General features: G+C 38.2%; 1 protein-coding gene across 4 annotated transcripts in view; it reads left to right on the top strand.

Moving 5' to 3' along the window:
* htr4 (5-hydroxytryptamine receptor 4) overlaps window positions 1-14,929 on the top strand; it is a 109,697-nt gene that overhangs the window by 6,468 nt on the left and 88,300 nt on the right. The window lies entirely within an intron of this gene.

Here is a 14,929-nt window from a genome sequence, read left to right on the forward strand (position 1 = left end):
CTCTAGCTGCTTGTACCTGATCCATGTATGTTGTTTTACAGTGCTGTGCAGCCGCATTGCACGTCGCTTTGCCTCTGCAAACCCCTCCTAGCTCAGATGAAGCAGACTGGCTTTAACTCTAACAAAAACAGCGCTCCGCAATCCATCCAAGTCCTCCGCGTCTGCTCTGCACACGAGTTTGCACAGAGTCTGAATTCCAGGTCTGCTGCAATTCAAAAGCTCCACATTTGACACTTAGACTAGGACTGCATGAATCCCAGACAGCAAACTGTGAAGTATTTACCTCTGAAGAAAGGCAAGAGAGAAATCATCGTAGTTTACCCTGGCAGAAGTGCATCAGCTTTATAACCCCTATATGAGATGCCACCACGTCCTCCACACCCGCTGACTCCAGAAAATAAACACTTAGAGCTACAGCCCACTTTACAATGTGAAAATGGATTCCCCCAAGCTTTTCCCCCCCCCACCCCCCTCTGGGCTTCATCCATTAAATCCATTTGGATGCGGCACAAATGGGGTTTGTGGACTGGCTTATTTTGTTCGGCATTTTGCTTTGTAAAACATTTGTTTTACAATGGAAATGGAATAATACCCCAAACAACCCAAAATAAGCTTTTTAAAATAAATAGAAAAATCATTCCTCGTAAACTCAGCATGATATTTCAAACATTACAGTATGTTGTAAATGAAATAAATGAAGCAAGTATACCGCGTCGTACATCACTTTCTTCCTTGCATTATGTTCAGGATCTTAAATGCATAATTTCGCCCTCTGCTTTATAAATCTACAAAAAAAAAAAAAAAAAAGAGAGAAATGCATGTGTAGAAATTCTCATGGGTTTCACTCATAAGAAAAAACAATCCAAGGCACTTGATTAATTCGTTTTAGAAAAATATAAAAAGCCTTTATTTTTTCATGTCTTAGATTTTAACAGGTGACAAGCAGCTGTACACCTACGCGTTGCGGCCAGTAAGCCTTCATCTCATGGGTTTACTTTGGTAATTCTAAAGAAGTAAACAAAAATATATATATTGCTAAATAACATTTTCTTGTCATAGTAGACTAGAAAGTCTGACAGGTAAAAAATGGTACCCAGAAAATGGTAGACTGGTGACTCTAGACACAATCCTTCTTACACTTCTAGTTTTTTTATGGCAACCATTCTGGTGTCACTTCATTTATAGTTCATTTTCAGATTATACAAGATGCAAGTTCTCTGTCAAAAAGCATTGAGGTTTGCAGGTAGACTCGAGCAGACAATAGATCATTACAGTGATTTCCCACTTTCTCAGCGGTCTTTGTTCTGGAAGCATTTTTCTCATTCATTTTCTCCATTTCAGTCAATTCTTCAGTAAAGCGTTTCAAACCAAACCAACCAGCTCTGATATGAATCACAACATTACTAACTTTGTGTTGAAGCAAGCAGTGTATAGACTTACATCATTTGCAGTGTTTCATCGGATTGAGTGGTCATTGATGAGCTCTTTTGTCGTGATTTTCACTTCCCTAGTAACAGTGACTTCTTTGGTCAAACTCAGTAAAGAATTATATTCATAATATACACAAGCTATATATACACAAGCTATCTGCAGTAATACTACTGAGTATTATTTCAATCGGATTTATAAAATTAAAAAAACTCTCACTGAATATCACTGACAACTCTTGCATTAGTCTACCATGTCAGTCCAGACAGGCTGGCTAGAGCAATATCTGTACTGATGTCAGTGGTTCTTCACATTCACTGATGTATGAAAATGGCAGGAGCTCACCTTGAATACTTGCAAATTGAAATCCCTGCTCTTCAATCTACCCAGTAGATCGGAGAACTGAGAAACACGGTTGCTATTATTAAACCCTCCATGAATTGAAATGAGATGACAAAAGACATTCCATACTAATTACAGTTATGGGTGAATAAGAATAAAGGATTGCTTCAACATGATAAGGTCACATACAGATTATCAACTTTCAAATCTATGCTATTTTGTTGGATCTGTGTGAATGACTACAATCCTAATTTGTGTATTAGGCAGGACATTGCATTTTGATTCTTCAACTGTATTTGCATGTTCTAATTGTTGATTTTTACTAAAACTAACATATTTCTTTCTCTCTCTTTAAAACTGTTTTGGAAACTTTACCATGCTTTCATCATTTATTTTTAGCAGCTTTTCAGATTCTTTACAGTCAAATATTCCATTATAAAAAATAAAAATGCAACTTTAAAATGTTGATAATTGAAACAAAAATGAAATAAACATAAATCATTATTGAATATTTTCAATATTTCTTGTAGAAAAAATCCCTCAAAAAAGGGAAATATACTTTTGTATTTAATTGCACTGTAAAAAAAAAAAAAATTAAATCCAGGAATTTCCAGGATTAAAGAGTATTATTTTACAATAAAAGTTATACAGTTATTGAATATTGAAAATATTCAATAACTGTAGTCCGACATTTACAGTGAAATTAATGCATGCTGGGTCATTTTCTTAATCAACAGCAACATAATGCTGACACAGTCATTTACTGCTCCTGTTTTACTGTGAATTCACATTATAAAGTCATCTTTAACCATGCCACTGTAAGAAATTATATTGTTTAGTACTGTTATTGTAAAAGTCACCATAATGGTGATTAGTGTTCCATTTGCTTGGGATCTTGGATATATTCATATTCAAATTTCTAATCTAGCCAAAGTCAGAAGTGTGACAAATGAAAACATTTGTTAAGTTAGTCAAACGATACTATTATTAGCGTTATTTCAGCATAAAGATTTACCAGTATCTTATTTCAAACTCATAATTGTTGTAGATGGATATTTCATATCCATATATTCCATCACATAATGATGCACAGACATCAATACTCGACATACAAAACACAACAATGGTGACACTCAACAAATAATAATAATAATAAAGATAAATTCTGAACATTACAAAATAAACAAAAAACACAAACTGCTAAAAGTGAACCAAAAATCTGTAAAAAAAAATAAGCAGCACAGATAAAACCAACAAGAATCAAGAAACTCCACAGCATTATCTATTCACACTGCATGCTGGGTACCTTCAGTCATTTTTAACAGTGTGGATTTAGGATACATAAGAAGCTTGTTATGAATATAGCCTCAACAATAAATGTTTAACATGCTCAGCATGTTTTAAATGGTCCTCCACATTTAATTTATTTAACAACATATGTAAATTGCCAGTATTCCATATCCTGCGTGGTAAAAAGTTGGCAACCCTAGACAGAATGGTGTGCAAATGATGACTGCAAACATTCTGAAAATAATTTCAGCAAATTCCATGAATTACATTACTTCAGCCTTGCTTTTACACTTTAGTGCAAAGAATTGGCTCAAATAACAGATGAGTTCTCTCATGGACAGCCTCAGTTTGGTTAGCAGAATAGTAATATGAGTGTGTTCTCAGAGGATTTTTGTTGACTACATGGAGGAATGTGACACTCATTCATTCTCACATTTCGCAAGGTTATAATTTGACCAGAGGACATCGGAAGAGCATTTTTTTATTTTTATTTTTGTACATCTATCCGTTTTATTAATTGAAGATGCTAGACCAGTGGTTCTCAAACTTTTTACACCAAGTACCACCTCAGAAAATATGTGGATCTCCAAGTACCACCTTAATAATCAATATGAAAATACAGTAGCATAGTAGGCCTAACTATTCAGCTACAGTTATGCACAGCTCAAAAATGAGGCAGTTTTATTTCTTATAAGAATATCTATTATTGCCAGCCACTTCAACATTGTAAAAACACAGTTTGAATATTAACACTGCACTGTGCTGCTTACATACAGGTAAATAAAAAACTTAAATAATGAGAATTAAAATGTAGGCCTATTGCACCTAAAAGTGAAATACAAACTGTAGCCTACTTAAAGAGTATATTATGAAAATGTTTTGTACTTAAAAGTTCAATAAAAACTGTACTTAAAAGATTAAGTTAAAAAGTATGTAATTAATAAAAATAAAAAATGAACACAGGCTGTGTATTCATATTTAACCTTTTTACACGTGCATTTAAATATTCTGGCTGACCTCCGTGAGTTTTTCAAGGCGACCGTTATTTAATACTTATCACTTTATTGTTTCCATGGTGACGCATCATTGCTTGTCAGGTGAAACACCGCAGCCACAATAGCGCTGAATGACTGATGATCCGCTATTATTTCCTTTTTTATTCAAAATATTCACAAATTTGTTAGCTATAGCATGAAATATCTGATATTCCGATTGTCAAATATGTGCAAGTGGAAGTGTTTTGTTGTTTAAACACCTTTATAACGATCGCATTAGTTGAGCTGTATGCGCAATGGGCGCCGCCATGTTAGATTGTGCCGCAGACACAGTTCAGAGAATCGGATCTGTTGGATTTAAAACACATGAATTCATCCACTTCTCCCGAAATATATGAAAGTGGCCGGTGAATTAGGAGAAGAATAGTTACTTACACAATGTGTATCTGATATGAATAAAACGTGTCGTCTAATTATAATCGAAAGGATTATTATTGCCGCTTCCATAGGCAGCAGTGTGTATTTTACAAACTCTAAATGTATTGTTTTTTTAGTACTTATGTGAATTTAAATGTCTGAAACCTAAAATAAACATTATGTGGTGGAAAACACTGAATAGTGATATATGACAGCGCTGAGCGCGTACGTCTCTGGCTCAGCGCCAGTCAACTGTGAAAGTACATTTGAATATGTAGCAGTTGATGAACTGACCGTTCTACTCACACCGGTGTGATCGTACACTCCAGGGACCAGCCAAGACTGATCACTCCGGTTTGATCGTACGTGCGAAATTTAGTGGTACGCGTGCCACACTTTGTGAACCAGTGTGCTAGACAATCAGATTCTCATTTCAAATCAGCATTTCATTTTCTCTGCCTGCCTGAGGCAGGTGTTGCAGCTTTGGAAGAATCCCATTTTTCTGGGATCAAGGCCATGTCCACACTAATACGTTTTCGTTTGAAATGCATCTTTTTCTCTCCGTTTTGGCCTTCCGTCCACACTGAGACGGCGTTTTTATTAATGAAAACGAAGCTTTTTGAAAACGCACTCCAAAGCGTATACATTTGAAAACGCAGTTTTTGCGTCGTAGTGTGGACTGTGAAACCGGAGGGATTTAAAAACGATGACGTTAATTTAGTCATGTGACGCATATTGTACCAATAGATATTCATGTTTATACCAGTATTGTCCCTGTTATGTGCTATTCACTTTCACACTGTTGCTAAAAAATATTCTACATTGCACACTCTTCATATCACAGTCCTGCAAAGATGACAGAATTTAGCCTACTCACATTTGCTGTCCTGCGGTGATACATGAGAGCAGTTGCGTTTTAGACCAAACATATGGTGTCTGCGTGCGACCTGGGCGCATCAGTGAATGGTGAGATATTTGACTAAATAAAATTATCCTGTCAGAAGAATTGCGCGATAACTTCATTATTTATTTTTCCATCTGAATCATATCAGTGAGCTTTTGTGGGGTTTTACACATGCGCAGTAAAGGTGAATTGAGCGTTTTCAGGCGTTTTTCAAAAGTTTCTCATCCACACTGAAACGTCCGAAAACGCTAGTGTGGACGGAGAGCGTTTCTAAACGAAAACGCCGTTTTCAAATGTATCCGGATTAATGCCTTAAACTTACAATTTATTACTTAGGCTTTTAATTGGAAGTCTGTTTGTGGCCTAAAGCATTTACTTTAGTTCAGCACATACATTAAAGTAAGTGCAGATCAAACTAAGCTTGCCTTGAGTTCATGCACAGAACAGTAAGTTTATCTCAGCAAGGACCTTGTGTTGACCAACTGAACCATAAAACAACTTCAAGATGCAAAGTAACATGTTTTCTACTTTTGAAATGCTTTTCACTGTGCTTTTGAGGGCAGGATGACAGTCCATCTTGAGTTAAAACCCACTGAGAAGACATGCTTTTAGAATGACTCGCCGCTGTGATGAATAATTCGTCAACTAGAGTCTCTCATGGAGTTTTTCACTGCTCTGGATTTTGTCATGTTCATACAGTTCAGAGTCCCTGCAGTCAGTGGTTGTTTCAAAGCCCATTCAGCTTCAGTCTAAACAGCATTGTTGGGCATCATAACATGCCAATGATCCCCTGTCTAGGTAGGGTTTGAGAGATTCAAATTTATTCAGTAACCGAAGTGGCTGGGCTATGATGCTATGTCTAGGTTGGTTGCCCACGAGGCTTGAATGCTTCAAATGTGCATAGTGCACAAAAAGAACAATTCAAACATGTATTTGATGCCATTTGATTGTGTTTTTGATGTGTGGCCTAGAGTAGAGTGTGTGGTCGGTGACGGTGGTTTGCACAAAGGAAACGCTACACAGTATGGGAGTCCTTGGACTCTGCTCTCAGCCTCTGATACATCAAGGAACCCAGACGGGCGGTAATTGGTCGTAAAATTCCAGGGGGTGTTAAGATTGTAAAACCATTGCATCCACTATTGAATTAGATATGGTGACTATATTGTTCTCAGGGAAATGACTTGATTTTGGCACAAGGCAGGGCTATTTACAGGCCTCTCTAGAAAGCAGTTAGATCTGTGAAATCACCAGAGTGTAACTGGCTATATTACCAAGACTACATTCTGCACGTCTGATAAAAGTCTTTAAAAGGAGAGATTTGTGCCCAATCAGGACTTTACTAGGAGGGTACGTTGAAGTTGTATTTAATCACAGGTTGGAGAAATTACCTTGTTCACTGAAAAGTTCAGCTGTGGGCTGTGCATAGTGTCCGTTGTTGGTAAGCAGCATTGTATTTGTTTTCTATGTACATAATGTGCTTGCTGTACCATGCTGTCAGAAGGCGTTTTTTAATCATTTATTAATTTCATTTATTAACTTATTTTATTTATTACAATCTATTTATTTACCATATAGTGTTTTATTTTCCAGAATTTTTCTTTTTCTTTCCCATCGACACAGATATCTCCCAGTTTAATTCAGATTTGGCCTGGAAATTTAGAGGATTTAACACACTTGAAGTTATTTACATGCATTCCTAAAATCCAGATCAAGTGTCTTGATTCTTCTAGGTCAAATTTTCTGTGGGTGAGTCATCTTATGCTTCCCATCATGGGAGGCCTCCCAGAAAATTACATTGCTCTTTTGTAATGATAAAATACAAATTGTATTGGTCATATTGAGATCTCTGACTTTTGAGATCTCTCCAGAAACTATTTTTGGGGTCTATTTCTCTGTTTTTTTCTTCTTTTTTATATCTCTCTCAATTTTGCTCTGAATTTGATCTCAGTAGTGTCAAGAATAAATCATTTTTAAGATATTTAAGTAGTCTCATTGCTGATTTTTGTTGTTCTATTTTCCTACCATTCAAAGAACCTGCGGTCACTGCACAGTAATCGCTGCATGGAGTAGTTTAATATGTCTCTTCTAAAAAGCAACAGCATGCTGAGTGTTTTTTGAGTGCAGTTTAAGTTGTACCTGCTATTGTGGGAAATTCATCTCCCATCATTTATTTCCCATTAGCACTCACCACTATTGACCGACTCCAATAAGATATTACACAACCATTCCTGAGCAGACTCATGTCCATATGTTTTAACAAAACATTTAATTCTTCTACAGCGCACACTTTAAAAAATAAACAAGCTATTTAATTGGCTTGTCTTGGCAACATTTGCACATTTTTCTTTTTATCTCCAATGGTGAAGAAAGTGCACAGTGATTTAGTTGCTGAAATTATGGCATTCAATTGTAATCCATTAGTAATTTACAAAGCAAAAGAGACATATGACTCAGTTGCAACCACGTTAGTTTAAGGGTGAAAATGAAAATATTAAACAATATAGTGCAAACCAGCAACAAATGAATGGCCCAAAAAAAAATGATCCAGGGAATCAGCAGATACAAGTTTAAAAAGGTAGATGCCCCAGATCATCATTAAACCCAAAATTTGCATTTTAATGAAATGTGAAATTCCTCGGAGCGTTACACAGCCTCAGGCATAATGATGAGACTCATTTGGAAAGGGGAACCTTTCTCTGCACTCATTTTTTTTCTATTACTTGCAGAGTGCTATACTGGGAGAACCTCATGTGCTGGAGACCCTCCTCACATCTGGGAGACGGTCTCTCCAGCTTTAATTGAATCTCCCCTGTGAAGAGGGCTGACTCAGCCAGGCTTGTTTTATTGAGATGGAAGAAAGTTTGAAAGGCCATCTCAGTTTTCAGTGGGTGGCTGAGTTGGAGCTTGAAATTCAAAAGATCCTTCAATTTTGATCCAGGAGATAGAGTTTACCTGGAGAGGAGCAGTATATCTGTGATCTACATGAACGAATGATATGTCCCTCTGATTAGTGTCTTATACTATTGGAAAAACAGGTGTAAAACATCTATGTGGTGATAATGAAACATATTATATACTGTACATACACGCTGTTGTTTAAAAGTTAGTGTACAGTATATATAAAAGTAGTCTCTTATGGACAATTGCACAATTTTTAAAAAGTTGAATATTTTTTTTTCTCATATCTTCACAAACCTACAGTATATAAGACCATTAACATTTGCATATATTCATACTTGGCACATAGGCAACACTCAAGAACCAATGATGTTTGGCGTCAAACCTGGTGTGACTCGTGACAAACCCAGTTTGTGCATGCACAAATGAGATATGTGGGCTATGGCAGAAAGGAAGATTTTCAGTGGGTAACAACTTGAAATTCTCAAAGCTGTTTTTTGGAATAAATAGAACAAGGAATGACTAGTGCTTAGCCAGTCAGATTAGAACTAGCATTTTCACTAGCTTCCAATATCAAAATGTGCCCTGGTCTGTAAGCATGCTGTCTGAAACTGGGACTACTTCCATCAGTGTAACTTGAGATGGATATAGGCAGACAGAAGAAAGGTTTTACCACCGGAATGATCCTCCATATCAGCACAGATAAGACATTGATCACAAAAAAAAAGAAAAAAAGAAACATTATTCTTTGTCCAGTATCACCTAACAGTGACACCTCCACATCTTATGTCCTGTGAATCATCTGCTTGTCCTTTTTGAAAGTTCTGTGGGTATTTGAAGGTTAAAACAAGTAATATTTTAATTAAACTATAATGTGTGATGCGTGTAGTTTTTCTGAATGGACTACATCAAGATTTGCTTCTAAAGGAGCATAATATGTAAATACTGAGAAGCCTTTTTTCCTTTTTGGTTCTTACATGCCACTCTTGTTATGGAACAGAGACTCAAGACAAAATGATACTGGTAAGAAACAGGTTTATTGAAACAAGTAGCGGTGAGCACCAGTGGGTGACGATAATGGAGAATGTCTTTGAATAATGATGGTGAGATATACTGAGAGTCTGTGGTTCTTTTGCAAATGATGGAGGATGTGGATTAGATGACAGGAACCAGAGAGAGATAGGAAGACCAGGAAGATGGAGACTTTAGAGAAACAGGACGGTAGACGATCACACTAAACATCAATCGTGGTAAGGTAAGAGTAACAAAAGAGTCCTTACTCAAACGAGACCATACAATGTGACTGTCAGGTGAGTGCTTTTGTGCTGATGATCAGATGATATGCAGGTGATTAGTACTCAGGTGACAGCGATCTCTGTTATTGTGTGGTGGTGGAGCCTGGCTGGTCCCTGACAGTACCCCTACCCAGACGGCAGGATTTGGAGAATCGGTCAACAATGACTAGGATACATGTATTACCTTTGGATGGAGGTTGGTCGGTGGAAAAGTCTACTCCTAGGTGTGACCAGGGGCGTAGGGGAATCGGCAACGGAAGGAGCTTGCCTGATGGAAGATAACGTGGGCTCTTGGAGATGGCGCAGTCTTTTTATCCCTGGACAAACCTTCTCAAATCCCTGGCCATGTTGGGTCACCAGAAGTGATCTTGTAGCAGTGAGAGGGTGCGGTTGGCCCCTGGATGGCCAGTGCCCACGGAAGAATGTGCTGAGTCCGTGAGATTATTGCGTTGTGACCGGGGAACGTAGGTACGACCGGGTGGACACCCTGGCGGAGATGGCTCGGAGACACTGGAGGAGGAAAGCTGCTGATGGAAGGACCACTGGATGGGGCACAGGGTGATCTTTTGAGGTAAGATGGGCTCCGGGTCTTCGGTTTTCTCTTCAGAGTTATGGAGACGGGATAGAGCATCAGCCTTGAGATTCTTTGTACCGAGACGATAGGAGATGGTAAAATGGATCCAGTTGAAAAACAAAGCCCATCTTGCCTGTCTGGGGTTGAGGAGTTTAACATCTCTGAGATATTGAAGATTTTTGTGATCGTGAGAACTGAATCTCTCCTTAGCACCCTCCAGCCAGTGTCTCCACGCCTCCAAGGCGAGCTTGATGGCCAGTAGTTCTCAGTTACCAATATTGTAATTAACCTCCGCCGGGGATAGTTTTTAGAGAAGGCGCATGGATGGAGACGTGCTGGATTTCCCTGCTGCTGCGATAGAACTGCTCCTGGGTCTGGGTGGATTAGGAGCGGTGCACTTGTGAACGAGTCTTTAAGGCTCTGTAAAGCCTGGTTGGCAGCTGGTGTCCAGGACAGAGACTTGGACTTTTTCTGAAGGAGGTTGGTCAACGGGGAGGTGAAGGATCTGTAGTTATGGATGAACCGGCATTAGAAAATCCTAGGAAACGGAGCTCTTTGATGCTGGTAGGTGTGGGCCAGTTCCGGACCGCATTTACCTTCCCCTCGTCCATCTGGATGCCATGTTCACTGATGTTATAGCGAGAAACTGGACGGTTAGTTGATGGAAGGAGCATTTCTTGACCTTGAGGAAGAGGTGATGTTCTGACGCGTTGGAGGATCAGGATATCATTAATGTAGACGATCACGGTACGATGAAGGAATTCCCGGAGCACCACGTGCATAAAGTCTTGCATAAATACGGAGGGGGCATTTAGACCATACGGTAGGACCAGGCACTCGTAGTGTTCAGTGGGGGTCACAAAGGCCGTCTTCCATTCGTCCCCCTCACGCACGTATCCGGACGAGGTTATACGCGCTGCGGTCGTCAAACTTAGTGAACATGGCTGCTCCATGAAGTTGTTCCAGGGCTGCTGGGAAGAGAGGAACAGAGAGAGGTAAGTAGCTGATTGATGACAGGAAGACAGTGGAGACTTTGGAGAAACAGGACGGTAGACGATCACACTAAACATCAATCATAGGAAGGTAAGAGTAACAAGGAAGTGAGTCCTTACTCAAACAAGACCAGACAATGTGACTGTGTGAGGTGAGTGATTTTGTGCTGACTGTGCTGATGATCAGATGACGTGCAGGTGCGGGTGATTAGTACTCAGGTGACAGCGATCTCTGTGATTGTGTGGTGGTGGAGCCTGGCTGATCCCTGACAACTCTAAACTAGATTAGAAAGCCCCTTGTGGGCCAAACTCATTTTGTAGCTTTCAGATTTCATAAGTATCCGGTTTATTTAATTCACTCAGAATTTAAAAGGCTTTTGAAGTCATTTGCTTGCAAAATCAAAAGGTGCTCTGTTAGAACAAACTGTGTCTGTGTTTTATGACTTTGGCAAATGTTTGGCATGTGTTGTGCTAAAACTAATGTCATTGGTCAAACTGTTTCAGGTGCTGTTTGCTTTAGTCATTTCTTCTTGTCTGTCTATGTTTATTAGATTATGTCAGAACTCATATCCTGTTTATGTATGTTGCGGTCGATGTCATTTAAACTTGACAGTGATGATTGCACTTCTCTTAAATGGGTGTCATTCTATCTGCCTGCTGCAGGTATATGTATCAGTAGAGCTCCTCATGTGGCTGTTGTGGCCAACCGGGAGGATTGTGTCCTGTCTGGAGGTTTAACATCCATGTTGGTGGGCTCATGCTGGAATTCTCCTCTCCGGCAGAGCTGATGAGAATCCAACCAGTCCAGCCACGTTTACTGTAAACCTTTACCAGACCCTCTCTCTCTCTCTCTCTGTGTGTGTGTGTGTGTGTGTGTGTGTGTGTGTGTGTGTGTGTGTGTGTGTGTGTGTGTGTGTGTGTGTGTGTGTGTGTGTGTGTGTGTGTGTGTGTGTGTGTGTGTGTGTGTGTGTGTGTGCTTAATGTGGGCACGCTTCCCAACTGCAGAGCTGCTGTTATTGTGCCAGCATGGATTTATACGTCTGTGCATGTGCCGAACCTAGACACTTATTGCTGTTACAAATCTCTTAGCTTCAGATGTGAAAGAAAACAGGAGACAATTCATTTGACATGCAGCGCTCTCCAGCAGAATGAATCAAACCTCTCATAAGTGCCCTTGGAACTTGAGTGAAGTCTTAAGAGCTTATAGTTCTGACACTCTTATAGTTCTGACACTCTTATGACATTCTTAACCTTGTTAATGTTCATGTTAGGTTAGGTGGATAAAGAAAACTAGCTGTGTCTTGTCTATATTTCCATTATTATTTATACCACCCTCACCCTCATGTCATTCCAGACTTCTATGTCTTTCATGTTTCGTGAAACACAGGAGCAGAGATATTCTTATTATGGGGAGATCTCAAACTCCACAGCTCTATTGGAGAAAGTGTACCATTCAACTTGGATCATGTGTGCCTTGATAACAACATTATGGGCTTAACGTCATTGAATTGCTGTTGAAGTTTGACAGCAGTCAGTCACTGTTTGCGGACAGCATAGAAATTAATGAGAAGTGCTGTAAACAAACTCCAAAATTTAGCATACTGAAGCTTCTCCTCCTTTGACTATTCAAAACAAAACTGCCTCTTGTCTTCTCCCAGTGTATCGCTGCGTTACGCTTTTTTGTGTTCTATACCACACAATGAATACATTTTATTAAGGGGCGATGCTGTTGAATTACAAAAAGAACAAAAAAGCACTCTTGCGCTAATGCATCTGATCGCTTTTTGTGATTAATCGAATAAAAGTTGTTCACTGAAAGTTTTAACTTCAGATCTTGTTCTCAGTTTGGGTCTATGTACATAGCGTCCTATGAAATATGTTTTATTTTTTCCCAAATTATTTTTTCCACCTGGATTCCAATTGAATGGTTAGTAATTTTAGCAGTCAAAAAGCATGTCTAATTAATTGAAGTCATAAAATGTATACAATTTAACAACAATTTATTAAACATTTAACAAACAAAAAATGAATTCTGTTCATTGTCCTATGAAATCTGTTTTATTTTTTCCCAAGTTCTGTTTTTACTTTTTTTATTAATCTGGATTATATTTTAATTGTTTAATTGAAATTTAAAGTGTCTCTATTATGCTTTTTCAAATATACCTACTACCTGTCATGCAGTGTAATATAACTGTTTTGTAAATTTTGTGCACAACAAATAAATGTAGGCCCTATTGTCATATTAGAAAGAATCAATTCTAAAATGCCAAAATGAGTCATCAGCAATTCCAGTCTCACTTCCTGTACAAATCTACATAGGAACTGAAAATCAGATATGATAATGGACATTTCATTTCCAAAACTTGCTGTAAGCGGTAGACCAATCACAACAGACTGATCCATCTGACCAATCAGAGCAGAGTTGGCTCTTAGAAAGGAGGGGTTTAGAGAGACCAGATCTTTTATTGAACGATTCAGACAATGTGAGAAAAGAGGTGATTATAGAAATTAAAATGTTTTTGACTTGCAAATTATGGCACTGTAATAATCAAAATTGTCTAGTCAATTGAATTCATAAAACATGAAGTCATGGACAAGAAGAACATGCAGACTTTATATTTAAATAGTGGTATTTTTGCAATTTAATATTCTAGTCCACTTCACAATTTGATTAATTTGATTAATTATTTTCATCAGAAATTGGTGCAAAATTCCACAATTCCGTCTGCATTTTCTGCATTGTGGAAATCATAGGGCCCAATGTACATTCAAATATGCCATTAGTCAGGTTTGGAACAATATGAGGGTGAATAGATGGCAGAACTATCTCTTTAAATGAGATTATATTGTTCCTTATGCCAGGTTAGAATATAAGAAAAAGGCTACATTAATTTGAAAGAGATTATGTGTCACCATAAAGTGCAAAACAATACAGTAAGGGACATAATTTACCTTGACCATGCAGAGTAAAACTTGGTTTTAATTATGGGCATTATGTAAGCTGTGAATTTATTGTTTGGCGCACTAGGGGTGAAGACTGAACAGACATAAAAAGTTACTTTTAACTCGCTAACTCGTATGTTCTCCACTCCCCTGCAATCAGCAGTGTTTGTTACATGAGTTAAACCAATAAAAACTGAGGGTCTATGAGCAGGGTTCCCACATAGATAATAGTATCTATGTGGGATAATAGTAGTTATATGTATTGTATCCTGTATTAGATACAATACATATAACACCAGTTCTTCAGGTTTGATTTCCAGGCCTGAAAAATAATGTAAATTTCTATCGTGGATATAATTTTTCTTTTTGATCTTTGTGTGTGTGTGTGAGTGTGTTTGTACATTCTTTGTAAAATATTTTTTTACATCCTTATCTAATAGAACTGGACTTGTCATGGATAACTTTGTCTGGGTCTTATATATTGAGAGATCCTTTCTTTTTTTTCTTTACCTTACTAGCACGTTTCTTGTTTTCATATAAACTGGCTGCTGAGCTCATTTGTCATTTTACCCTCCTCTGTGACACATGACATTCAACAACAGGTGTAAATCTTTCCTGCCACGTTACAGCTGGTCTCTCACATTGTTCCCAGGGTTAATAGATACCACACATCATCCACTGAAATACTGTATTTTCCCTCCTTTTAAATTTAGGCTGACCCAATTTCATTGTGCAGCTATTTTTTGTTATCTGTACAGAGAAAAAAGCAACAGCAAATCATCCCAACAGCCTACATAAAATAAACTGATGGGTTATGAGGTAAAATAAATGCTGTGTCCTGACCGCTCCAT

This window comes from Leuciscus leuciscus (assembly GCF_965113295.1).
Source record: "Leuciscus leuciscus genome assembly, chromosome: 8".
Lineage (NCBI taxonomy): Eukaryota > Metazoa > Chordata > Actinopteri > Cypriniformes > Leuciscidae > Leuciscus > Leuciscus leuciscus.